Source organism: Lissotriton helveticus, chromosome 2_1, assembly GCF_964261635.1.
Source record: "Lissotriton helveticus chromosome 2_1, aLisHel1.1, whole genome shotgun sequence".
Lineage (NCBI taxonomy): Eukaryota > Metazoa > Chordata > Amphibia > Caudata > Salamandridae > Lissotriton > Lissotriton helveticus.
In genome coordinates this window covers 841,818,820-841,844,679 of record NC_136059.1, presented here as the reverse complement: position 1 = coordinate 841,844,679, position 25,860 = coordinate 841,818,820, and the positions used below count along the sequence as shown (strand labels likewise).

Sequence of the window (25,860 nt, the reverse complement as noted above, 5' to 3'; positions counted from 1 at the left end):
GATCCATGCCCTCACTACATCTACAACTTAGGAGGACCTCCAATCAGCCTTACACTTAAATCCATCATCAACATTTCCATTGCAACTGCCACTTTCCCAGAAAGCAGAGGGGATGCAGAAGTCGAAGCAGTACCGAAAAACCACTGGCCTACCCAAACACCCTGAGCAACTAGTAGCCCATTTCGCTCCTTCCCCTCCCAGACAAAGTCATGGAGAAAGCAATAAGCAGACAACTTTTCGACAACCTCAAACCCAGCTCATCCTACCCCTCACAGACATGACAAAGACCACTAGGAACAGCTTCACCAACTACATAGTCAACGTAGCATCCTAGATGAAAAACAACTGCCTGAAGCTCAAAACCAGCTAAAGCAAGGTGCGAATATCTGGAAAAAAGCCTTCACCCTGGAACACATCCTGGTGGCCCACCAAACTATGCCCTACACCAACACCCACAAACCACGCCAAAAACCTCGGACTCATCCTAGATGACACACTCATCATGACAAAACAAGTCAATGCAGTCTCCTCCTCCAGTTTCCTCACACTATGCAAGATCTTCAAATGGCTTACACAGAACTCCAGGCGCAGCCTCACACAGGCCCTCATTCCCAGCAGACTAGACTATGGCACCGTACTGCATTCTATGCCAGTATCTCACCCACCTCCTTCACAGACTATCCAGAACGCCGCCTCCAGATTCATCCTGGACCTATTACAATGCACTCACATCACCCACAACTCGGAGAACTCCACTGGCTTCCAATCCAGAAACAATGTTAATTCAAGCTCCTCACTCACACCTTCAATGCTCTGCACATCACCGGGCCCTCCTACATTAACTACTGCCTACACTTCCAGCAACCATCAAGACACCTTCGATCAGCATCTCTCTCACTCGTACCACCTCCCTCCCCCCTCATCAACAGAAGCAGAACCGGAGGACGCTCATTCTCATACATCGCAGCCAAATACTGGAATGACCTTGCTTAACACATTAGAGCCTCCTTATCAGTACTAGAATTTCATAAGAAGCTGAAGGAAGTCCTTGCTCTTCTAAACTAGCCACGCAGGACATGAAAACCATCCCTGTACTCAGGTTCTGGCTCCTACCCCTTGCACCTGTTCAGGGCCTTGATACCCTCACCGGTGATTAACCGTGCTCTACAAATTCACATAACATACCATTCTAGAAGGTAACAAAAGAGATGATGTTTAGAGGACGGACTCCGGGCGATGGATAATGCAGAGATTCTTTGCTGACAAGGTAATGCGCTCAGACGCCAAGGCAGGACAGATGTTTTGCTGGGGAGGTGAGTATTCACAGTACTAATTCAGAAACATGATACTGAAGGTCTGTCTGTGTTTATTTTGTTGGCATTCAAGTCAAGTTTCATCCATCCCTTCCCGCTACCCCCATGAAGCTTCCCTGACGCAGGGGGCACCCTACCAGTTGCAACAATACTTTGCCTATTGCTGATGAGACATTTAATACAAGTCTAGTTTCTGATGCTTTTGAGGGAACGTTCTCCCCAGCAAATGCATATCTTAATTGTATGGTATGTATCCTTTACTTGTGGCGAGACAGAGTCTGTGCATTTTCCCTGACATGAACTGGGCCTAGTTCTTATGTATGGGATCACACAGTCTCCACTAGCTTAAATATGCTGTGCTTTCATCCAACATACAAGCAACCTAATCTTTACAAGTTAACATTCTGCAGCCCTCTTCTATGTAACTAAGAAACCCCATAACCAGACAGTATGTTAAGTGCTTGATTTGTACTATATAGGCACTCTCTGAAATAAAGAGAATGTAACTGTTTCAACCACTTGAACATTAGAACGGTACAGTCAGTCACCATCCCACTGGGGCATGCATGTATTTTGCTTAGTCGATTAAATTTGCCACTCTACTGTATTTTGTCTCTTTTCTTTCCTACAACTACATTCGCCAAAGTAAAGATTGACATTGCCAACTTTCCTCACCACGTGAATACTTTCCAGCTGTTTAAATGGCATTCTGATACAAACACAAACAGAACGTAAACACGCTCATTGCAAGATAAATGTACTCATACCTGTGAACGTGATGTTAACACGCAAGACTAAATACGTTTTTCCAACATGGTGGTGTCAAATGGGCCAAGTTTCTCACCTATGCTTCTAATACAGTGATTAACATATATAGACCACTCAACTGAAACAAACAAAGGGCTGACTGAAATTACCTACAAACTTTTGTCATCAATCATTCACCATGGTTAATGCTAGTAAAAAGGAACATTTGAGACGACTGCTGGCAAAAAACAACGATCTTTCCGTTAGCTCTGCAAAGAAAAGTTGAAGTATTACTGGCGAGTCGACGGGAAGTCTGCTGTGCAATACTTTAATCAAGCAAGAAGGCTGTTACTATAAGTCACACACCTTTAACACGGTCTGCCAGATTTTTGTAACGGTTTGTCTATTTGGAATGTTTCAAATGATACCTGTCCTCGCTTGAATTAGAGCTCCGATGAAAATGTTTTTATATGTTCTCTATGTTATATACGTGTGGTGTGTAATCTTGAAGAAAATACATCTGAAAACCGTTTGATGCATTTTAACACAATGGGGTGTTGCTGAAAATGTGTGTTGTAATTCTCAATCACCGCTGAGAATCACCAGTATAACCAGTAATAACTGCTATTATAGTTATATTGGGGGACTTGCAAATCATGTATTATACCTACCCCCTCTAGACAAGATTAGGCATCAAGAAGAGAAAAAAACTCACCATTCTCATCCAAGCCCACATGTTTGCCTTGGTCCCGCCGCAGAAACACACCTCACTTAATATCCTGAGGGTGCTATATTTTGACGTCTCGTTCTGTCCGCCCGGCTACTGTGCAGTGTGGTATTGCTCCATTTGTTGATTTTGAAAACTCAGTCCAGGAGGCCCCCCGGCCAGTCACCGTTGTACATTCCTTCCAGCGTTTTTACGATGAAATCCGGGTGCTTTGCTCAGCGGTGCTGCCAGTCCCCGTTTAAGCAGGTTTCAGTATGGATTTTTCCCTGGACAGCCGGAAGCAGCTGCTGCAGCTGGGATGGAGCGCAGACAATACGAAGCGGATTGAAGCTGCAGTTCTGCGTCCCTAGCGCTCGGCGAGGAAACTGCAGTTGTGTTGTTGCTGTCCCCTGGGTGATGGTAACGTTGTGTTACCTGGCGGGACAGCGCGTCAGGAGCACAGCGAGTGCAGACGTGCAGCGCATCACTGCCTCGGTCGGGGCACGTCTGCACAATCGTACTAGGCCAAGAAGGAGAGCTGCGAGTGGTGTCGTCTAGGCGCTGCTTGCATGAGTCGGTGTCAGCCCGGCGCACACAAGGTGCACTCAGCCCCGGCATAGGGTGGGACTTATCCCTGGACCCGAGCAGCGGGAAGGAGGGGGTCGAGGGAGCTGACGTACAGTGATGCAGTACAGGCCGGGTGGCGCCTGTGGGGGTCTACACTTGGATCTGCGCTGCAAAAGGAAGGGCCGCAGCTTACGTCCCCGTGACGCAGGCCTGGGCTAACAATATGATTTTTAAGCCTCCAATTAAAAAGAGGGATGCGTACAGAAATGCTGTCGTATGCAAAAAGGATCTGGACCGGTGTGTCTGTCTAAAGCAGGCTTAGTGGGTCCTGCGATAGCCAAGACCGTTTGTTTTCACTAACATTATATACATCATATGCCTATTATTCGTAGTTCTGGAGTTAGCCAGAACCTTTTTGATATAGCTTTATTTATTTATTTAATGCGATTCCCCGTAGGTGTCGGAGCGCTTTACAAAATAACCAGTTGGGTTATATAAGGACGTTGGATTACATGAGTTACATAAGAGATACAAACAGAAAAAATTGCAAATGTATAAGTTATAAACTCTAAAATCACATAGGAATGGTAGTTAGTAGAAAAGTCTACTACATATACTAGTGGTTAGAGTTATAGATATATACAAATAGTAAGTTCACTCAGGATTGAGGGGCTGGCAGGCTGGAGGGGCTCTCAGCCTGTCAGCCCTCTTCAATCATTGATAAGTTGTGTCATTCATATTTTATTTCCGCCCACTACATCGTGTTGTAAGTGGTCAGCCCACATTCAGCTAACTTCAATGTGAGTAATAGCTTCCTATGCTTTAACTGTTAACACACTTACAAACAAAGTAGTTCATTTGATGCTAATGGCTGTTATGGAAATGTCTGCTTTTTGAGGCAAAAAATAGTTTTGATTTTAGGCATTTTTTTATATTGGTGAGGGTTCAGCAGCTCCTTCTTCGAAAAGTTGGCGTTTTGCAAACTAATGATGAAATAAAACAAGCACTGACAAAGCAAAAAGACTAGCAGCCAACACTAGGCGTATTGACTGTGCCAGTGCTTGTTTCATTACGTCCTTTTGAAAATGAAGGGGAAGAATTGAAATACTCCAAATATTCGAAGATAGTATAAATTACTATTGTAACTTGTAATGATGGTGTCTGTGCTTATTAATACACATACCCACAAGCACATACCTTAAGTGTTATCTTTCTATCTCCCCGTGAGTAACCACAGACCCCCTTTAAGGAGGACGCCTCCCAAGGGAAATAATAACCCAAGTATATTACAGGAGGGAAGGGAAAAATTCTTTCTTTTTTGAAGGACCCTCACTCACCACTAGTTGGTGACATGCTTCATCATTGGGTCCCCGCTGGGGTGACCGAATGCCCCCCCATCGTGCTACAACGCCTGGTTACAGCGGAGCGGGATGTGGTGAGTGTAACAGTGCCCAAATTAGAATGTGATTATAACTATGTGTGCAAATTATTTAAAAAATGCGAAGATTGTAGCCTTTACAAAAATCTTTAATAATGGCCATCCTGCATTGGATTAAAAACAAAGTGAACGGACTGACAAGGTTCTGTGCTAGGGAACCTGAGTCCTATTAAATATCAAAAATGGTCAACATGTTTCTCCTGCTTGGAGTGCAATTTGCTCAGCATTCATCAGGACCTATCAGAAAAGTCCTCCGGTGGTGTGCGCGTGCTAAGGCGTACCCTCCCGTGAGGCTCTACGTGTAAAAAAAAATGTTATATGGAAATTCACCGGACAGTATCCGTAGTTATTCACTGCGATTTGCAGGAATATACAAAAAACTTAGCGCATGACATAGACTCGCCCCTTCGGTGAGGACAGCGCGGGTTCGCTTCACGCGGTGTCTCTTTCGGCACTCGCGACTCCCTGCTGTATACCTGCTCCCTCTGCTGCTGTCTCCGAAAGAGACACACCGTGAAGCGAACCCGCGCTGTCCTCACCGAAGGGGCGAGTCTATGTCATCCGCTAAGTTTTTTGTATATTCCTGCAAATCGCAGTGAATAACTACGAATACTGTCCGGTGAATTTTCATATACATTTTTTTTTTACACGTAGAGCCTGGCGGGAGGGTACGCCTTAGCACGCGCACACCACCGGAGGACTTTTCTGATAGGTCCTGACGAATGCTGAGCAAATTGCACTCAAAGCAGCAGAAACATGTTGACCATTTTTGATATTTAATAGGACTCAGGTTCCCTAGCACAGAACCTTGTCAGTCCGTTCACTTTGTTTTTAATCCAATGCAGGTTGGCCATTATTAAAGATTTTTGTAAAGGCTACAATCTTCGCATTTTTTAAATAATTTGCACACATAGTTATAATCACATTCTAATTTGGGCACTGTTACACTCACCACATCCCGCTCCGCTGTAACCAGGCGTTGTAGCACGCTGGGGGGGCATTCGGTCACCCCAGCGGGGACCCAATGATGAAGCATGTCACCAACTAGTGGTGAGTGAGGGTCCTTCAAAAAAGAAAGAATTTTTCCCTTCCCTCCTGCAATATACTTGGGTTATTATTTCCCTTGAGAGGCGTCCTCCTTAAAGGGGGTCTGTGGTTACTCACAGGGAGATAGAAAGAGAACACTTAAGGTATGTGCTTGTGGGTATGCGTATGACGTTCTACGCACGCATCCATATGCACACTATGGAGTTACAAATTGGACACTATAATATAATTTCTTTCGAGCACCATTTGGTTTAATTAATTTTCCACTTAGTCACTCCTCTGTTGTTGTTTACAAATTTGACTGGGGTATAGGAGTGCCGACTCATGCCCTTTCTCTCTTGTTGGTATCAATGTGCTTATTAATAATCACCAAGGAGGCTGGTGGTCCCAGGAAGGGTATTTATTAATTCTATACAACTCGTGGGAGAGCTCCGGGCGTCCGGGGTACTCCGATGCTTTCTCCCACTGGCGCATGCCAGTCGCTCTCAAGATGGCGGCCGAGCGTGCTACATCACGACGTAGCGCGCGTAAGCTACAGCGCGGCTCTACATATCTCCCCCTTTTTATTACTTAAAGAAAACAAATGTCTTTATACATCACAAGGCTGCTTAGCTTCCCTCCAGTTCAAAGTGTCGAAAGCGGGTGGGCCTTATCACCACTCTGCCTGCTCGTGTGCGCCTTACCGGAGTAGAGAGGGCTTCTGCAGTGCTGTTCCCTGCTGGGCTCACCACTTTATCTCCTTGGATGCACGGCTCTTCTCTCCTTGGGGTCACACTCTCCCCTCCAGGTTGTTCCTCCTCCACGGGTATGTCATTGCCTCCCAGGTCTTCAGGGTTTCCCTCTGCTCTGGGGTTCTTCTTCTTCTCCTGGGGTGCTTTCCTCATTCTCCCGTTGTCTACAGTCTTGTACTGTCCTCGCAGTGTCCTCATGGGACCATCGTAGGATCTTGTAGCATTTTGACATGCGGTCCTGGGACCACACATTTCCGTCGCTGAGCAATGCTGCCCTGTCGTACACTTCTTTTACTTGTAAGGGTTGGCCGTATTTACTGTCCCCTTTTCTCCTCAGCACAGCTAACTTGACTCTCGCCCATTCCCCTCTCTCAAGGGTTGTCTCCTTCACATTTCTTCTCTGGTTGTAATGTTCGGCATATATCCTTTGGGCTTTCTCTAGATTGTGCTGCACCACTGCTGGAGACCACTTGCTTGTGATTGTCTTTTCCCTCCATGCTAAGTTGCCCTTGGTAAAGGGGTGTCGTCCTCTCAAGATTTGGAACGGGCTGTACCCCGTGCTGGTGGGGGTGATGCGGTAAGCCCACACCATACTTTGGACCTCCTTCTCCCAATCTTTGCCCATAGTGATGGCAGCTTGTATGGATCCCATTATGACTCTGTTGAACCGCTCCACTTGGCCATTACTCGAAGGATGGTATATGGAGGTGTGCTTGACTTTGATCCTGTTCCTCTCCGCGTACTTATACCACTTCTCCGAGGTAAATTGCGAACCATTGGCACTCAGAATAGATCTGGGAATACCTTCCCTGAGGAATACGGATGTGAGGAACCGGAGTACTGTTTCTGTGTCCATTTCTTCCTGTATGTGCACTTCAGGCCATTTCGAGTACCTGTCAACGAGGACACACAGATATTTTGGCATACCTTGGGTATCTAGCACGGGTCTCAGGATGTCTACGGACACCTCTTCCCATGGATCACTCTGGTTGACAAACTTCCCCAAGGCCGGCCGTAGGGGCTTCAACGTTTTGTCTGCTCTCTAAAATTGATCGCAATCCCTCACGTGTCTCTCCAATTGAATGTCCGCTCCTGGCCACCAGTACATTTGCTTCGTCCTCATCTTAGTCTTCACAATTCCTAGATGTCCTTCATGCAGTATCGCCAACAGGCGTGGAATTAGCGTTGCCGGGGGGACTACTTTGTCACCTCTGTACAGGAATACTCCGTTGTCTCCCACTGATAGTTCCTCTCGGACTTCATAGAACTTCCTGAGTGTTTCACGCAAGTGTTTCTTATCAGGCCATCCATGTGTTATGCACTCTTTGACCTCTCCGATGTCCGTGTCTTCTGCATAAGCTTTCGCCCACTCCTGGTTGCTTATCACACGTTCTTGGTCTTCCATCACTGCTACCATCTCCTCGTTCTCTACAGTCTCGTCGGGAGCCTCATCCATTGCTGAGGCTCTACTGAGGTAGTCTGACACCTTGTTCCGTGTTCCTGGTATGTACTCCACATCATACTTGTACTCTAGTAATTTCAAGGTCATCTTGGCAATGCGTGGTGTGGCACTCGCATGTCCGCTTGAGGTGAGTACTTTGACCAACGGCTTGTGGTCAGTCTTGAGTTGGAACCTCGTGCCCCATAGGAATTGGCAGAACTTCCCCATGGCCCATACGACCGCTAGCATCTCTTTCTCAATTACTCTAAATTTCTGTTCCGTGAGCAAAAGGGATCTTGATGCGAAGCTGATGGTCTCCATCGTTCCGTCTTCCCTCTCCTGCATGAGGACTGCTCCCAACCCCTTCTCGCTGGCGTCCGTCGTCGAGACTGACCGCCCCTAGGGGTCGTATCCTTGCAGCGGTATAGCTTTGCTGATGTCATGTTTCAAGGTGTCAAATTCTTTTTGTGTCTCCTCTGTCAAAGTGAACAAGGTCTTGTCCCTTATAAGTTGCCTCAGGTGGTGCGTCTTGGTGGCGAAATGTCGAACAAACTTGCTGTAATATTCAGCCATTCCTATGAAGGATCTTACTTCTTCTTTGCTGGCTGGGGCCAGGGCATCACAAATTGCCTTCACATTTGCTCGTTTGGGTGTGATGCCGTGTTCTCCGATCTCATGTCCCAAGTATGTGACCGACGTCATTCCGAGTCGGCACTTCTCCCATTCCGCTGTTAGGCCATTGCTCTCTAGGACCCGACGTACTTCGTCCAGCTTCCGATCATGATCCTTACCGATCTTTCCCCATCACCAATATGTCATCCTGGAAGTACTGTATTTCTTCGATGTCTTTGAATAGGCGGTGCATTAGCTTCTGAAAAACTGCTGCAGCTGAAGCAAGGCCAAAGGGCATTCTGCGGTATTGATAGCACCTGAAGGGTGTTATGAACGATGTCAGCTTCCGGCTTGCTGGATGTAGAGCTATCTGATGATAGGCGGTAGTGAGATCAATGGTGGAGAACCACTTTACCCCCTTTGTTTTGCCCAACATCTCTTCTATGCGAGGCAGGGGGATTTTTCCACGATTATGCATTTGTTCAATTCTCTAAGGTCCACACAGAGCCGAACCTTGCCATTCGGTTTCATTGCCACCACTAGGGGCGCCAGCCATTCAGTGCTATTTATTGGTCCAATGATTCCATTCTCCTCCAGTCTGTGCAGTTCCTGCTGTTCCCTCACGGCTAGGGGCACGTTCCTTACTTTGTGGGATATAGGCCTGGAGTTCTCTTTGAGTTCTATCCGATGCTTGAATTTTTCCAACTTGCTGACCTTCCCGCCGAATACTTTAGGAAACTCGCTCACCATCTTCTCCAAGTCCGGCCAGCTCTCTGGGGCTGTCATCAGCACTTGTGTGTCTCCCCCGGGATCCAATTGAATTCCTAGGTCACCTTGGTCCATCCATCCTAGGACCGATGAGCCCTTCTCTGCTACATACAATTTGCACTCTGCACTCCTCCCTCTGAACTCGAAGGTTAGACGTCTGTATCCGACTATCGGAATGGGTTCACCTGTGTAAGTAACCGGCCTTATGTCAGGTGGTTCAAGTCTCGGGCCCAAGCTGGGTCTGAATTCTTCATTCCACACTGCTCTATGGACAATGGTATTAGGGGATCCCGAGTCTACTACAATCTTGATCTTCACTCCTCCAACCATCATGTCGCACTGGGGCTTGCGGGAACGCTTGCAGTCTATGCCCAGTACTTGCCCTTCCACGCATAGTACATTGTCCTCTTCGTCCTGTTCTTCTTCTTCCTCCAGCTGATTCTGCGCCACATACTTCACTGTGGGCCTACTCGTCTTACGGCGACATTCTTTCTCGTAGTGACCCAATATGCCACAGAACATGCATTTCGCCCTGAACGCCGGACAAAGTTTGTCTTGGGACGCATGGGACTGGCTTCCGCACTTGTAGCACGTGGTCTTGCTTTCTTTGTTCTGTTTCCACTGTTGCCCAGGTTTCCCCGTCCACCGGTTTGGCCTTTTTCCTTCTGTCGTCGTGGCTTTGCTCCTTCCTGGTGGTTCTCGTCGTCTACCTTGTTCACCATGGGCCTCTGGGCAGACTCTCTCTTTGCTTCGTTGGCGCACCTTTTCGACAGTTCTGCTTTTTCACCATGGCTATTACTTCCTTAAGCGGGGCATCACCGTTCACCCACAATTTGTCTTGTACCGTCATGTTGGTGGTGTGCATGACTATCTGATCTTTTATAAATTCATCGTGCAGAACGCCGAACTTTCACGTTATCGCCAACTTCCTCAACGTGGCCACATAGTCATCTATGGATACGCCGGCTTCTTGTTTCGTCTGCTGGAAATTATACCGGTCGATGGAAGTGCACACTGCTGGACGATAGTGGTTGTTCAGATCTTCTAAAGCGTGTCTAAATACGTCGTCATCTGCATTTGGTCTGGGCGTGGGTACCAGATTCTGAAAGACCCTTATCCCTTCCGGGCCTAGGTTGTGCAGGAGTATCCTCCTCTTCCTTGCACTGGGGAAGGCCCCCCCGTTCTCATCTTCTAGGGCTTCTATGTAGTTCAAGAAGTACTCTCTCCAGTCTTCACACTTCATCTGAGGCTCTCCAGGCTTGGGTAAAAACAGGATCGGTGTCGTACTCATTTCGGCGCGTCTTTCCTGTACTACTCCTGGGCCTCTCGGGCTGCCCGGCGTGTTCGCGCCCTCACCTTGCGCTTGGTTCGGTCGGGGTCCTTCTGCGCCCCCTTCTTCGTGTCTTGCTGGCTCCGCCAGGGCCTCTGTCGGGTGCAGGTACTTCCCTGTTTGCACTACCCTCAGTGTCCTTCCTCAGCCTCTGTTTGTTCGCCCTCTGGTCTCCCCACTGGTTATTTTCCTCGCTGCACCTTCTTGCTGTATGGTGCCTCTGCTTCTGGTACCTTGGTATCTTGGTGCAGCACTCCTTCTTTCATCGCTCCCCTGCTACGATCCCCCGCTGTGTTGTCTCCCTTGTTCTATCTGTTGCTCCTTGTGGTGGGCCCCTGGCTTGTGCCTTTGCCTCTCTGTGCTCGTGCCGGGTCTTAGTCATCTTTCTTGGTGATCGTCACGTTTTCTTGGGCATCCCGCCCTCGTCGCCACTGTAATGATGGTGTCTGTGCCTATTAATAATCACCAAGGAGGCTGGTGGTCTCAGGAAGGGTATTTATTAATTCTATACAACTCGTGGGAGAGCGCCGGGCATCCGGCGTTCTCCGATGCTTCCTCCCACTGGCGCATACGCAGTCGCTCTCAAGATGGCGGCCGAGCGCTACGTCACGACGTAGCGCGTGTAAGCTAGAGCGCGACTCTACATAACTCTTGTCCTTTTGGAAAGAGTATTTGATACACCTAAAAATATACTTTCCTTGAATATTTTAACAATAAGATTAGAATAGCCAGGAGGATTGCCATATCGTGGCTGAGCCGTCATCCGCCCAAAGTGCTGCAATGGAAACGAGATATGTCGGAATGGGCGAAAGCCGAGTTGATCAGAATGCAGCAGACTAGGAGGGATGAAAAGGTAGAGGACGCTAAGCGGGCATGGGGGGCGATGCTAGGGGAATTGTCCAAAGACACTACAGCTAGTGAACTGAATGAGGAAGATGGCGGGATTGCACAGGCACAGCATGGGACAAGAGATACATAGGAGTTAGGGGAAACAGCCCCGTAGGATTTACCAGACAATGTATGGATGTGGACTGAACGGTAACGGGATGGGCAGTCACATTAAACAGGGAGTAGACCAGACATGGCAAGGGAGAGGTGTTTGAGGTGAGGGTGGGGGTTGTTGGGAAGGGAGTTTTATATAGACACTTACAAGTCCCGGTAATCTAATATGGTGAATAGCATGGGATAATTTGAGGAGTCTGAAATGAGATGAAAGATCATGTATACCAGTGGGGTGCTTTTAGAACAGGTCTGGTCAGGAAGATAGTATAAGACGTACTTAGACTATACCTGTTATGTTTATCCAGTTATGATGCTTCGATATGTGTTGACAGAACTTAGAAATTGTTTGGTAATGGCAAAGCAAAATGTCTACAAGCTACATAAAAAATGAATAAAAAAAATATTAGAATAGCCTACATGTCAAACCATTTATATGGGAGACACATTTTTAGCCAAAAATTGCCTTTTTTAGTTTTGTCGCACTGTAAATAGCCTCTGCTTTAATGAAAGTTGATGTTAAAATGAAGTTTCACAGTTTTTTGGTAAAGCTTCCTGTTTTCTGTTCACGAATGCTTGGATATGTGAGTTGTATTCGAATGCTTCACTCCTGCCTTTGAGTGAAATAATACAAATATGGCAACTATTGTAGTTGTGTGTGTCCCAACTGAGTTTGGAAGGTAACTGTTTCTGCTGTTGCCTAAATTGCTCATGCATGGCGAGTAAACGAAATAGGGCATTATCAAATGGGGAGCTCCAGTATACAGAGCGCCAGCTTGATCAGGGATGTAGGAGACAATACATTTCTGGGGGGACGGGGACAGGCTTATAACCAGGGCCTCTAGAATTAGGCAATTGTGCGGTCGCAACAATTTTCGCATGATTATAGATTTGCCACATAATCCACAATCTGCTGCATAATCTGAAGATTTTAACCCAAAATGTTTTTTTTTTAACTCAAGCGGTTCAAAAGTTAGTAAAAATGCAGTGACGTGTTGCCCCGCAGGGGAAGGCCCTTTGCAAAGCTGGACTGGACACCTTTCTGTTGCATAGTGCTATATTTGGGTACTAAACTGATATTAAAGAGGTGCAACTAATGTCCAGATATTCTTACCAAGTTTAAAAATGAGGAAATAATGAAGTACTGCTATTACAAAATGTGCCGCATTATGCTGCATAATTAGCATTTTCTTGCCGAATAATTTACTCAACCCGACAAATAATGTGGCCCTTTACTGCTGCATAATTCCTGTGGCCTTGCTTATAACCCCTTGCAAAACTGGGTGAACCTGCACATTTAGCAATGTGCACGTCTCCCACTCTAATATCACATGGAAGGGCGCTGTGTGAAATGGAATATTTACTGACTTCCTGTTTATGATGAATCAGTTATGATACAAGGCAAAAGATTGGTTAAGGGATTATGCCCTCTGCAACACAAGAAGTTGAATATATGTGAAGCTACAACACCCTTCTTTGAGACCCAAACATATCTGGGGCCACTATATACCTTTTTATTCCACGCTGCTTATGTTGATGATGTTGAATCATCAACCTCCCCATACCAAACCCATACATCAGAGTAAGCACTCTATGCCTGTGATATATGTGCTGCCAGTGCGTACGTACAAGCCTCCACAACGCCGGAATCCAAGAAAAGGCCCTGGACTGGACCCCATCCTTCCTCTCAGGCAGAACCCAGAGCGTCCGCCTCCGCCATCCGCTCCAGTGCCACCGAGATCATCTGCGGCGTACCCCAGGGCTCTTCCCTCAGCCCGACAGTGTTCAACATCTACATGGGACCCCTCACCCACGTCGCCCGACAGCATGACCTCAACATCATCTCCTACGCCGACAACACCCAGCTGATCCTCTCCCTCACCAAAGACCCTCACAACGCCAAAACCAACCTCCACGAAGGCATGAAGGCGTCGCCGAATGGATGAGGAACAGCTGACTGAAGCTGAACTCGGACAAGACGGCGGTCCTCATCCTCGGCTCTACCCCTTCAGCCTGGGACGACTCCTGTTGGCCGACAACACTAGGAACAGCCCGACACCCACCAACCACGCACGCAACCTAGGGGTCATCCTCGACTCCACCCTCTCCATGACTAAACAGGTCAATGCCGTCTCCTCATCCTGCTTCAACACCCTCAGAATGCTCTGCAGGATCTTCAAGTGGATCCCCACCGAAACTAGAAGAACCGTCACCCAGGCCCTCGTCATCAGCAGGCTGGACTACGGAAACGCCCTATACGCAGGAACGCCGGCCAAGCTCCTGAGACGACTGCAAAGCATCCAGAACGACTCGGCCGGGCTGATCCTCGACATCCCCCGCCCCAGCCACATCACACCCCACCTGAGAGAGCTGCACTGGCTCCCCATCAACAAGAGGATCACCTTCAAGCTTCTCATCCACGCACACAAAGCTCTCCACAACACCGGCCCAGCATACCTCAACAGATGTCTCAACTTCTACACCCCCACCCGTCAGCTCCACTCTGCCGGCCTCGCATTCGCCACAGTACCCCGCATCCGAAGAACGACCGCCGGTGGCAGATCCTTCTCCCACCTCGCCACCAAGACCTGGAACACCCTCCCCACCAACATACGGCAGACCCAAGACCTAATGGCCTTCAGAAGACTCCTCTGCTTCGATCAGTAGCAGCACCCCTCCCAGCGCCTTGAGACCCTCACGGGTATGTAGTGCGCTTTATAAGTGTCTTGATTGATTGAGTACAAAAATCTCATTGACTACAATACAATATGCAATCTAACCACTGTGATGATCAAACTGTATCTTGCTTTATAGGGCCTTTTGCACTCACTCTTATGGGCTTGGACTGCACTCACTGTATTTCCCTGTAACATTGTGAAATGTGTGCAGATTTATGCAGATGTATTGATACGAATCCTGAATTGCTGATGCCTTGCTCGAGTATCACCTTGCTTTGAGATTGCATTGATCTACTCTCAAGAGTTTAAACTGTGTTTAGAAAGTGCATGTAACTCTCTTTTTTTGGCTAGGAGAGTACGTTGTTTAAGTGTGGGAAAAGCAGTATTGTCAGAGGCCTGGTTTACGTCCTTACCTGCAAAACTGCAGTGTGTGGATTGAGCCTGTCTGTCTCCAAGGAGATTCTGAATAGTGGAGTAGCTCCCAGCTCCCTTCTCAGCCACCTGTGGTTGAGGTAACGTGCCCCTTATTTAAGATACTATTGAATGTCCCATTTGTGCACTGATTGGTGGTTGTGTCTATTGTTTTTATTGGGCTTAGGTTTAGTGTTCTGGTTTCCTGATAGGTCTAGGGTTCTGATTGGTCTCTGGGTCTGTGTTTGTAAGGACATAGGGCTTAGTGTTCTGATTGGTGGGTTGGGTTTGTAATTGTTCCTGGGGCTAGGGTTTCTATTGCATGTAGGGCTTAGGATTTTGTGCCTGACTGACTGCCTGCTGGGACTAAGGCTGAGACTAGGGCTGGGGTTAAGGTTTCTATTGACATATGGCTTAGGATTTTATGCTTGATTCGCTGCTGGGACTAGGACTAGGTTTAGAGTTTCTGTTGGAAGCAGGACTTAGGGTTTCAGGCCTGACTGGCTGCTGGGTCTAGGGCTGGGACTGGGGGTTTCTATTGGAGTAAGGACTTAGAGTTTCAGTCTGATTGGCTCCTGGGACTAGGGCTGTGATTGGATGTAAGAGGCTGGTGTCCTATTAGTTCTAGGGCTTAGGGCTAGTGCTGTGACTGGTTAGAGTTAGGGCTCCCATTGGCCAAAGGGATCACCTGATTACTAGGGCTATTTAAGCTTAGGGTTCAGGGCAACTCAGACTGGACATCAAGGCTAAGGGCAGAGAGGACTAGGGCAATTGCCTATTTGAGCCTGTTCGAGACTGGTCAGGCCTAGGGCCAGAAATGCAGCCCAAATTTACATAAACCAGCACCCACCCTACCCCATCCACAACCATATTAACACACCCACAACAAATGTACTCCACCCATTTACTACTACCCTACACAAAGTTCAATGTCACAACACCCACTACATAACCCCATAAAACACACCTATACAACCTTCTACCCCAGCTACCACACATTTGCACCATCACTTACAAACAATACACAACTCTATCCTATACCACTAACCAATCCACTCATCACAAACACAAACCAAATCCACGCCATACGTAATTAATATTCCATCCAGACACACATTCCCTGCTCTAATTACTCCTAACAGACCCTCTTTGTCACCAGCACACCTATACTCAGCCTTGAATCTTTTCATCTACCAACACCCTCTTTTTATTTCTACCACAATAACACAACCATGCAACACTTACACTCCACTGCACCACACTTATTACCTTTCAGCAATCAAATCAAACAAACTTAACTTTAGTTCATCCCTTTGTTACACACCACATACTCTATTCACAAACACATAACTATCTCTTTACCTTACAACTTCCACTCACCAACAATACTTTACTTTTAAATCCTTCTTAGTAAACAGATACATCAGCACCTCCTTTAACAACTCCTCAAAAACAAAACATAACACACACCAGCACATCAAAATCTCTCACACACACTTCATAATATTTTCTGTCACAAACTACAAACATACACCCACTCCCTCCTTCCTGACTACACAAATGATTCACACCATGAACAAATGCCAAGCTTTCTCTCTTCCCCCACACCTAACACACACACAGCAACTCAGCAACTCCTTTAACAGCCTCTCAGCCATTGGACAATTTAGAGCCTTACAACGTGACCAGGATGCTGCACCACCACACCTAACTCATACACCTTCCACCCTAAACAGGCCCAAACAAAATAAGCAACATGCCACCCCTCACAACTTCACTTCTCCGTGTCTACTGCACACCAAGGGTACACTACAAAAACAGCACAGCTCACCAACTCACTCTCAACTACCATTTCCACCACCCACACAAGCAGACCCATCAAAATGCCGTCTTAGCCTGCTGGCTGAGGAACACGATACAGAGCAGCTACACTATTGCTCTTCTCAAACAGCTAATACCAGCACTAAGGACACACCTGTAACAAGCCCACAAAATACTACTAACTCGTCTACAAAAAAAGCCTCACTATCACCAAAGCACATTCTCTAAACTGCATACTAATAAATGGTTGATCGCTCTCTAAAAACAGGCCTCCCATCTACATCCTTCTCACTGACATACTCTTCATAACTGAATCATGGTTGGGAGATGATATGGCTCAAGTCTTGCATGAAGCCATTCCTCTAGGCTATCACCCAAAACCGTATAGGCAAAAGAGGTGGTGGCCTAGGTGTGGTGTTCAGGCAAACATTACATATCAATAAAACTGATGACATCTCCATGCAAGGTTGTAAGACCCTCTTCACCAAATTCTACCCTACACAATCTACCTTGGTGACTTTCTGCACCTTTACAGAACTTCAACGGATAATGCAACAATCCCAGACACACTTCTAGACACACTTTCAAACCTTACCAGACTACACTCCAACCTATGCATTATGGGTGACCTCAACATTTTGTTTGACCAACCAAATATGCCCCATCCAAAAACAATAATTACTGGCCTAGACACACTGAACCTGCATTAGATCATCAAAAAACCCAGACACATTGCTGGATACATCTTAGATGAAATTTTTGCAAATACAGATCTAGTTACCTTTCAAACAGTGACTCCCCTCACATAGTGCGATCACCATTGACTTGCTTTCCAACATAAAACAACACTAAGCGATACACCTACATCCAGTACATATCTCGATACAATAAATTCAGTTAAAAAAAATATATATAAGTGGCTACAGGATGCTTTTATTTCCTAATACCACTAAAAACAACACAATAAAACAAAAGAAAACAGGCACTTTGGAGAAATACAGAGCTAAAAGAGATGCAACAGCAAATTAGAAAGCAGCAACGTGCCTGGCTCAAAACAAACACCAATCAAGACAAACTTCGCTTACAAAAACATAACAGCAATTTTTACACAATTAATTTATGGTCCTGGTCAAAGCAAGCAGGCCGGCCGGCAGCCTTTCTGACCCCTGTCCATCTCAAACCTTCAAGAAAACTCTTCTAACAACCTCTGCTGCCACTCCAGTAAGAAGAATCATAGACAATTCCTTAACTACTGGAATATTTCCAGAAGAGCTGAAAAAGTCATATATACACCCACTACTGAAGAAAACAAACCTGGACCCGCTGAACCCTGACACCGATATACCGATTACAAATGGACCTTTCCTGGGCAAACTGATAGAAAGAGTCGCATTTGCCCAGATGTCACAATTAATTGAAGATAATCTCATACTTTCAGACTTCCAAACGGGATTCCATTCCGGAGGAGATCCAGAATCTGCCCTTGTTGGCATATGGGATGACCTTAAGAACACAATTGACCGGCACGGGGTTACTGCACTACTTCTCTTGGACCTCTCAGCTGCCTTTGACATGGTTGACCATGACACTCTGGTTCAAAGACTCTACGAAGCCGGCATAGAAGGGGCTGCTCTCGACTGGATCACATCCTACCTTCACAACAGAACTAATGCCATCCATTCTTTTCCAAAGTGTACTTAACAAATGCAGGGGTCTCTCAAGGTGCTTTTCAACATCTACATGAAGTAATTACCGGCAGTGACCAATCAATTTCTCCTCACATGCTATAACTATGCAAGATAACACACAAATACTCCTTCAACTGGAATGCCCCAAAGACATTGGAAACTCACCAATTTTCAGTTGTCTCAGAGCCATGGATCAGTGGATGACGTGGAGCCATCTCAAATTGAATACTTCCAAAATGGAAATACTCACGTGTAGCGTTTGGAAAAATTATGACCATCTCACGGCATGGCCCAATGATCTGGGAACATACCTAAAGTATCAAAGGAAGTAAGAAACCTCAGATTGACCTTGGACTCAAAGCTATCAGTGAATGCCCAAGTAGACAAACTAGCAAGATCAAGCTTTATTACTATAAAAACCCACTGACGCATCTTCCCCCAACTGGGATTCGGGGATTCCCACACAAGGTCAAGGCTACCATCTCTTTTGTTCTGTCTAAACTTGATAACTTCAAAACAAGAAGGGAGTAGCCCCACTCACCAAGAGACAGGGTACAAAATACAGTCAATGTAAAAGGAATGGTTTCTCTTGGGTAATAAATCACTGAAGGTCAAACTGCACTACATCCAGGAGATTTCACTTCCATTTTCTAAAAAAATCGGAGGACTATTTAGCCTCTTTTGGGAAGGCAGCTGCATTCAGAGGATCATCATATCCTACCAGTGCTGAGGCTAAAGAATTTTAACCTCTAATGATTCAGTATTTGGTCCATCATTCATTATCAAAATTCGTGAAGATATATCATTTTGACTACGACAAAGAATTGAATATCTTCCCTTCCCCCCATTGGGATGGTTTTATCACGAGGTATGCCATATCAGCACAATAGAAGGCATATATGAGATTGGGCGAAAAGTACGAGAGACAATAATATAAAAGTCCAGAAGAAGGTGGCTTAGGAAAAGATAGAGTCCACCGAAACGCGTCGACGCCCCCCCTCTGTAATGTTAAATTTGAGATACATTTGAGCCTAATCATATTAGAAATGATAGACTCCAACATAATTGATTCAGTCAATTAACTCAGTTATGATGATTCTTTGTGTTTCACTTGTTTTCTGTCTCTCGTATATATTGATATAATTTTCTTCTTTTTGTTACATGTATTCATTTGTTGATATACATTTTTAACTGTCATTTATCGGGTTTTAGGGTTCGCAAAGCGAAGCGAAGCGAAAAGCCCTTTTGCATGGAGTTTAAAAATGGACCTTGAAATTCCACACAGCTCGTGCGTGTGCATTTTCAAGGTCCATTTTGATTGGGCTTTGCGTGCGTGCTGTTTTTTAACAGAACACGCAATAGGCCATAGGCGGTCGCGTAGCTCCGCCTATGGCCTATTGGTGTCTGTTACGCGCACCAAAGCCCATATGTCTTCAATTATCGCGGCCAGACAGGCCGTGATAATTGAAGACATATGCTCGCAGTGGCGCGCGCGCACCACTCGTGAGCTTCTTTTTTTGGGGGGATCCATTTCACAGCGAAGCATGGGCTGGAGGGTGTGAATGTCATTAAATAAAACAGCCGCCTGGACAGGGGTTCCTGCAGAGTTGACAGTGATGCGGCGCAGGCGATGAGTAGTGCTCTCACTAGCACAGATTCAGGGGTGAGCACCCTAGTGACTCACTGCACCACAAGCCCCTCAGACATAGGGGGTAAACGTGCCTCCTCTGCCCCGGTTGCTTCTGTGTATTGCCGGCGCGTTGGGTGCCAGAGTTAAGGTGGCGCTGCCAGGAGCCCGCTCCGCTGTCCATGGCCCGAGCCTGTGAGGCTGGAAGGTGCGGGGAGATGAGCTGGGCTCCGTCGGCTGCATCCGTCAAGTGCCTACCGGCAGCGAGGCATCCATCCGACTCCGTGCGCGCCTCCTCCCGCGGATTGAAGCCTTTTTATCAGCTGTGTCAGGTTCATTATTCAGGAGGCGATTAGTAACAGCCAGTGCTGTTTAAGCCATTCATCTGCTCGAAGCCCATCCCGCGCCCCCTCCCTCCCCTCCACCCTCCAAAGTCCAAGTCTCAGGGGGGAGAAAAAGAACCAGAGGGAAACAATTCCTTGATACATGCTCCTGACGCCAAGACTAAGTTTTAATATGTGTCTCGGATTTCACTATTGAATATTGAATTCAAGATCTATACAGGCAACCTGGCTAGCCGCCTCGTGCCATACATGCAGCAACTCGTGGAGCCGTACCAGGCAGGCTTTATACCCCAGCGGCAGACCAGCGACAATACCAGAAGGGTCCTACACCTCATTGAGGGGGGGTCCCGCGCGCGACCAGACTGCATGCTTCTCACTAGCGATGCAGAAAAAGCATTCGACAGGGTGTACTGGCCCTACTTAGAGCAGGTCCTACAACATTTTGGTCTCGGGGACACTCTCTGCACCCGCATTTTAAACTGCTACAGACATCCCAACGCTACGGTACGCGTTAATGGTCATACCTCCCCTAGCTTCCCGATTGGCAGGGGTACCAGGCAGGGATGCCCTCTGTCCCCGATTCTATTTGCCCTTTACATGGAACCATTGGCACAGAGGGTTAGACAGCACGCTCTTATTAAAGGCATTAGGTTTGGAGGGGATACCCACAAAATTAGCCTCTATGTGGACGATATTCTGCTCTCCATTGTCGAGCCTGTCCAATCGTTGCGTGCTCTTTTCATAGAGCTCCATAGCTTTGCCCTCGCATCAGGGTTCAAAATTAATACGGATAAATCGATGGCCCTCAACATCTCTCTGTCACCCGAGACCCTGGCCGAGGTGCGAGGGGAATACGATATACAATGGTCGGACACCACGGTACCCTACCTGGGAGTCCTTCTAAGCCCAAACATCCCGGCCACAGTGGCAGCGAATCACACTAGGCTCCGCACACAAATACGCGAGGAAGTGCGGGGATGGAAACGCCATTCTCTCTCCTGGTTGGGGAGGATAGCGGCCACCAAAATGACGCTCCTACCTCAGATTCTCTACTTGTTTCAGACCCTCCCGCTCCGCCCGCCGCAGGGCTGGATCCAGCAAACGCAGTCCGAGTTGACACGTTACATTTGGCAGGGTCGCCGTCCCCGCTTCAAACAGGCCATCGCAGTACTTCCGCCGGCCCACGGTGGAGTAGGGGTCCCAGATCTCCAACTCTATTTCTACACGGCACAGCTGCGGAGCCTGGTGGAATGGCATCAACTGGAATCAAGCAAAACGTGGCTTTTCCAAGACCAGACGGTAGCGGGCATGCCTTTGGGACCGAGTCGCTACCAAATACGAACTGACATCCTTCCCCTCCCCTTGACGCCCCTGTTCGCCAATCCCGACTTTACCCCGGGTCTCGACCCGAAAGCTTTTGGTAACTGGCGCCGCTCCCCTTGTAAAGCACTAGGGCATCTTTTTAACCTGGAAGGTATCCTTTCCTTTCAACAGATAAAGGAGGACTACGGCATCCCAGAGGGAGATAGACTAGCCTACATGCAGGTGCGACACTGGGCCCTCCACCCTGATATTAAACCGGGAGCCCAACGCCATCTTTCCCCCTACGAGAAATGGCTGGTTACCCGCACTTCCGAGAAAAAATTGATCTCTGATCTATATCAACATCTACTCATACAACGCCGGTAGATGTCGGTGGGAGCGAGACTTAGGAAGGGCCCTCACACACAAAGAGTGGAGTGGTATCTATCACAGAGCACGACACTCTGCATACCACACCGGGCTAACCGAAAACCTGACCAAGGTGGCCACGTATTGGTACCATACTCCTGAACGATTACATCAAGCTGATCCACACATTAGTGACCGCTGTTGGAGAGGGTGTGGGGAGCTAGGCACGCTGGAGCATTTGCTCTGGAGCTGTAGGCATATCCAGGGACACGATAATAGACGAGGTAGACTCCAACTTAGATACCCAGCTTCCCCGGTTCCCTGCTTATGTCCTGCTGGGTTTGCCCAACGCCCTAATGTACCCCCTGAGGTCCCGGAGGGGCCGCCTTATCACCATTGCACTAGTGGCAGCTACTCAAAACATTTTAGCACACTGGAGACAACCGCAGGCTCCCCCACACACAGGTTGGCTACACAGGCTGTGGATGGTGCTGGGCATGGAGAAGCTGTCTCTAGTACAGGCCGGGAGGGGGGAGGAATTCCCGGAACTGTGGCGTCCCTTCTTGACGCTGCTCAAAGGGGAGTTCCGTGAGCTGAGCTGTCCCAGATACCTGCGTTTTCTGAGATTGGCGGACACCCCAATTTCGGTCCAAGAGGCACCCAAGAGCAAACGGACACACAGGCATTCCCTCGTTTCCCTTTGTGAGAGGTTGTAATGGTGTTAGTGATTTATTTGGTGGACGGGGAGGGGCGGGAGGGGGGAGGGACTTGTTGTTTTGCCTAATGACATTTCAAACGCCTTATGTCATCGAACATCTCAAGCTGACACTGTATATATTCATTGCTCATACACTGGACCGTGACTTGTTTCCATTGTCTGTCAAAGCAAGGCCTTATTGTTTGGGTTATTGTGAAATCTCAATAAAAGATTTAAACCATAATATGTGTCTCGGCGGAATGCAGCGGAGTTTGATGAGTGTCAATTACCGGCGGCCTCGGTGGGAGATTCCTAACAATACGGCAGGTAATGCCAGGCTGCTCGTTTCCACAGATCTGCGCCCTGTCACCCAGCGGCATCCTGCCCGTGCGCATCCTGCCCTAGAGCGCCCCGCCTCCCAGAGTCCTAACATGAGCATATTGTACCTGTACTGGTCACCGGGGGTAGGGTCTACACCGCTGATTCAATAGGATACAAAAATGCAGGTGCTGCCATGATGCATGTTTCAAATTGTGTGCCATGCTCTCTGCCAATCTCCTGCTTGACTTTCAGTTGTGAGGCGTAACACTGGATTATAGGCAGGCTCCAGGATCGATTTTCAAGATAGCAATAATCAAATATCTGCAGTGACATCTACATGAGAATCATGTAGAGACCTTGTTCACTGTCAAAATCTGGCGTGGATCTGACCTTTACGGATTGCAACCACAGGCACACACACACCACCACACACATAACCACAAACACCACACACACAACCACACACACAAACACAACACGCACAACACACACAAACACAACCACAACCACACACACAAACACAACACACACACAAACACAACCACAACCACACACACAACCACATATACAACCACACACAACCACACACAGAACCAACCATCAGTGCACTCTTTCACCAAGCACAGAACACCATCAGTCATCAGTGCACGCTTTAACCGGACACAAACACCACCAGCTGTTAGTGCAGGCTCCCACCAGGCACACACCACCAGACGTCAGTGAGCGTTTTCACCAGGCACACACACACCACCAGCCGTCAGTGCATGCTTTCACCAGGCACAAACACACCACCAGCCGTCAGTGCACGCTTTCACCAGGCACACACACACCACCAGCCGTCAGTGCACGTTTTCACCAAGCACACACACACCACCAGCCGTCAGTGCATGCATTCATCAGACTCACACTACCAGCCCTCAGTGCACGCTTTCACCAGGCACACACACCATCAGCCGTCAGTGCACGCTTTCACCAGGCACACACACCAGCAGCCAGCAGTGCACACTTCCACCAGGCACACACACTACCAGCCATCAGTGCACAATTTCTACAGACACACACCACCAGCCATCAGTGCACACATCAGTTGTTAACGCATCCACAATTAACTATTGTAACAATAGCTGTATGGCGCACTTTACTTTTAAACATTTTCATTTAAAGCGCAGCATGCCACCATTGCTACAAAAATAAATACACATCTTTTTGGCCTACAATTTATAGCCTTTTGTTGCAATTGGTGTTGCAATATTTAGCAATGCCAATAGCTCAAACTTAATTAATGCGAGACCTATTGCATTGTAAATGCTTGTTATGAATTGTGGTTTTAATAAATGAAATTTTTTGTGATGTCCTCAAAAAGTTTTTTTGTGTGTTTATAATTGATTTATGGGTCCCGAATCTCAAGTGGATCTAGTGCACTTGAATGCTTTATGTTTTCTATATGGTTGTATGGATGGATGTAGTGCAGTTTGACCTTTGGTAATTTATTACCCAAGAGAAACCCTTCCTTTTACATAAACTTGATTAGACCAATAGCCTCTACCACAGATCACCTTTAACAACTATGAAAAGACTACAACGAATTCAGAATTTACTGCCAGACTACTCTTACATATAAAACCGCAAGCCCACATCTCCCCTTCCTTGAAAGTCCTACATTGGTTACTGATTGCCAGAAGATCCACATTCAAGCTGCTTTGTATCACTCACAAAGCGATTCTTGGAACAGGACCGCTCTTCATCTGGAATATAATCACAAAACAAAGTCAGCAAAAGAACCTCCACTCTGGAGTGACACCTCGCCTCAAAATCCTACCGTACAAGAAAAAAACATGGGTGGCACATCCTTGGTTTTATGTATATAAATGGCTTCATAAATAAAGTCTTTTATCATAACTATTTATCTACAATTGCTTCACTATTGATATAAAAAATATTAAATTAAAGTACAGCAACACTTGAAAGTCTGAGTTTATTAAGTGTGACTTTAATCTACATATATTACCTTCTTTATGCATATATACCTTACATGTACCGATTGCCAGAAGATCCACATTCAAGCTGCTTTGTATCACTCACAAAGCGATTCTTGGAACAGGACCGCTCTTCATCTGGAATATAATCACAAAACAAAGTCATCAAAGGAACCTTCATTCTAGAGTGACACCTCGCCTCAAAATCCTACCGTACACGAAAAAAACATGGGTGGCACATCCTTGGTTTTATGTATATAAATGGCTGCATAAATAAAGTCTTTTATCATAACTATTTATCTACAATTGCTTCACTATTGATATAAAAAATATTAAATTAAAGTACAGCAACACTTGAAAGTCTGAGTTTATTAAGTGTGACTTTAATCTACATATATTACCTCCTTTATGCATATATACCTTACATGTACTTATGTATCTTTATATTTTTTACTTTGCTTGTAATTCAGCATATCCCATGCATTACCCTATACCTCTCGCAAAATATCCACTTCCTCCACACTGACTCATCTCAAACCTCATTCCACTACTCTCTCCAGTGCACTACCCTATTTCTCACCCTATGCCTCTCTCAATATATCCTCTACCTCCACTCTCCCATTCAACCCAACTCCCATACCACTACTATGATCCCAAAAGTTACCCTTTCTAGACTTTTCCCTCCTCTAACCCTCCTTGCATCATCTCATAACTCTTTTACTATTCAGATTTCCCAAACAAGCCTTTCTAAACCCTTTCCTCTGACTCTTCCCCCTCTACCTCTCCTGTACTCATCCCAAACCACCTCCTACTGCTATGAACTCCCCCAAAAAAGTAAAAGACATGTATAATTTCTCGACCCTTCCTTCTTCTATTCCTCCACTATTCCTTTTGCAATCCAAATAACAGGCAAACATGTCCACCTCT

At 46.8% G+C, this 25,860-nt stretch overlaps 1 protein-coding gene across 4 annotated transcripts in view; it reads right to left on the bottom strand.

The window, feature by feature from the left end:
* The window catches only part of SNCAIP (synuclein alpha interacting protein), a 401,816-nt gene extending 398,387 nt beyond the window's left edge, over positions 1 to 3,429 (bottom strand). For 2 of the 4 annotated variants that reach the window (XM_078675567.1, XM_078675566.1), the window contains exon 1: positions 2,776 to 3,429. The gene's annotated coding sequence lies outside the window, so the exon portion shown is untranslated. The remainder of the gene's footprint in view (positions 1 to 2,775) is intronic. The other 2 variants (XM_078675568.1, XM_078675569.1) reach the window with 2 other exon arrangements.
* Between the last annotated feature and the right edge of the window lie 22,431 nt (positions 3,430 to 25,860).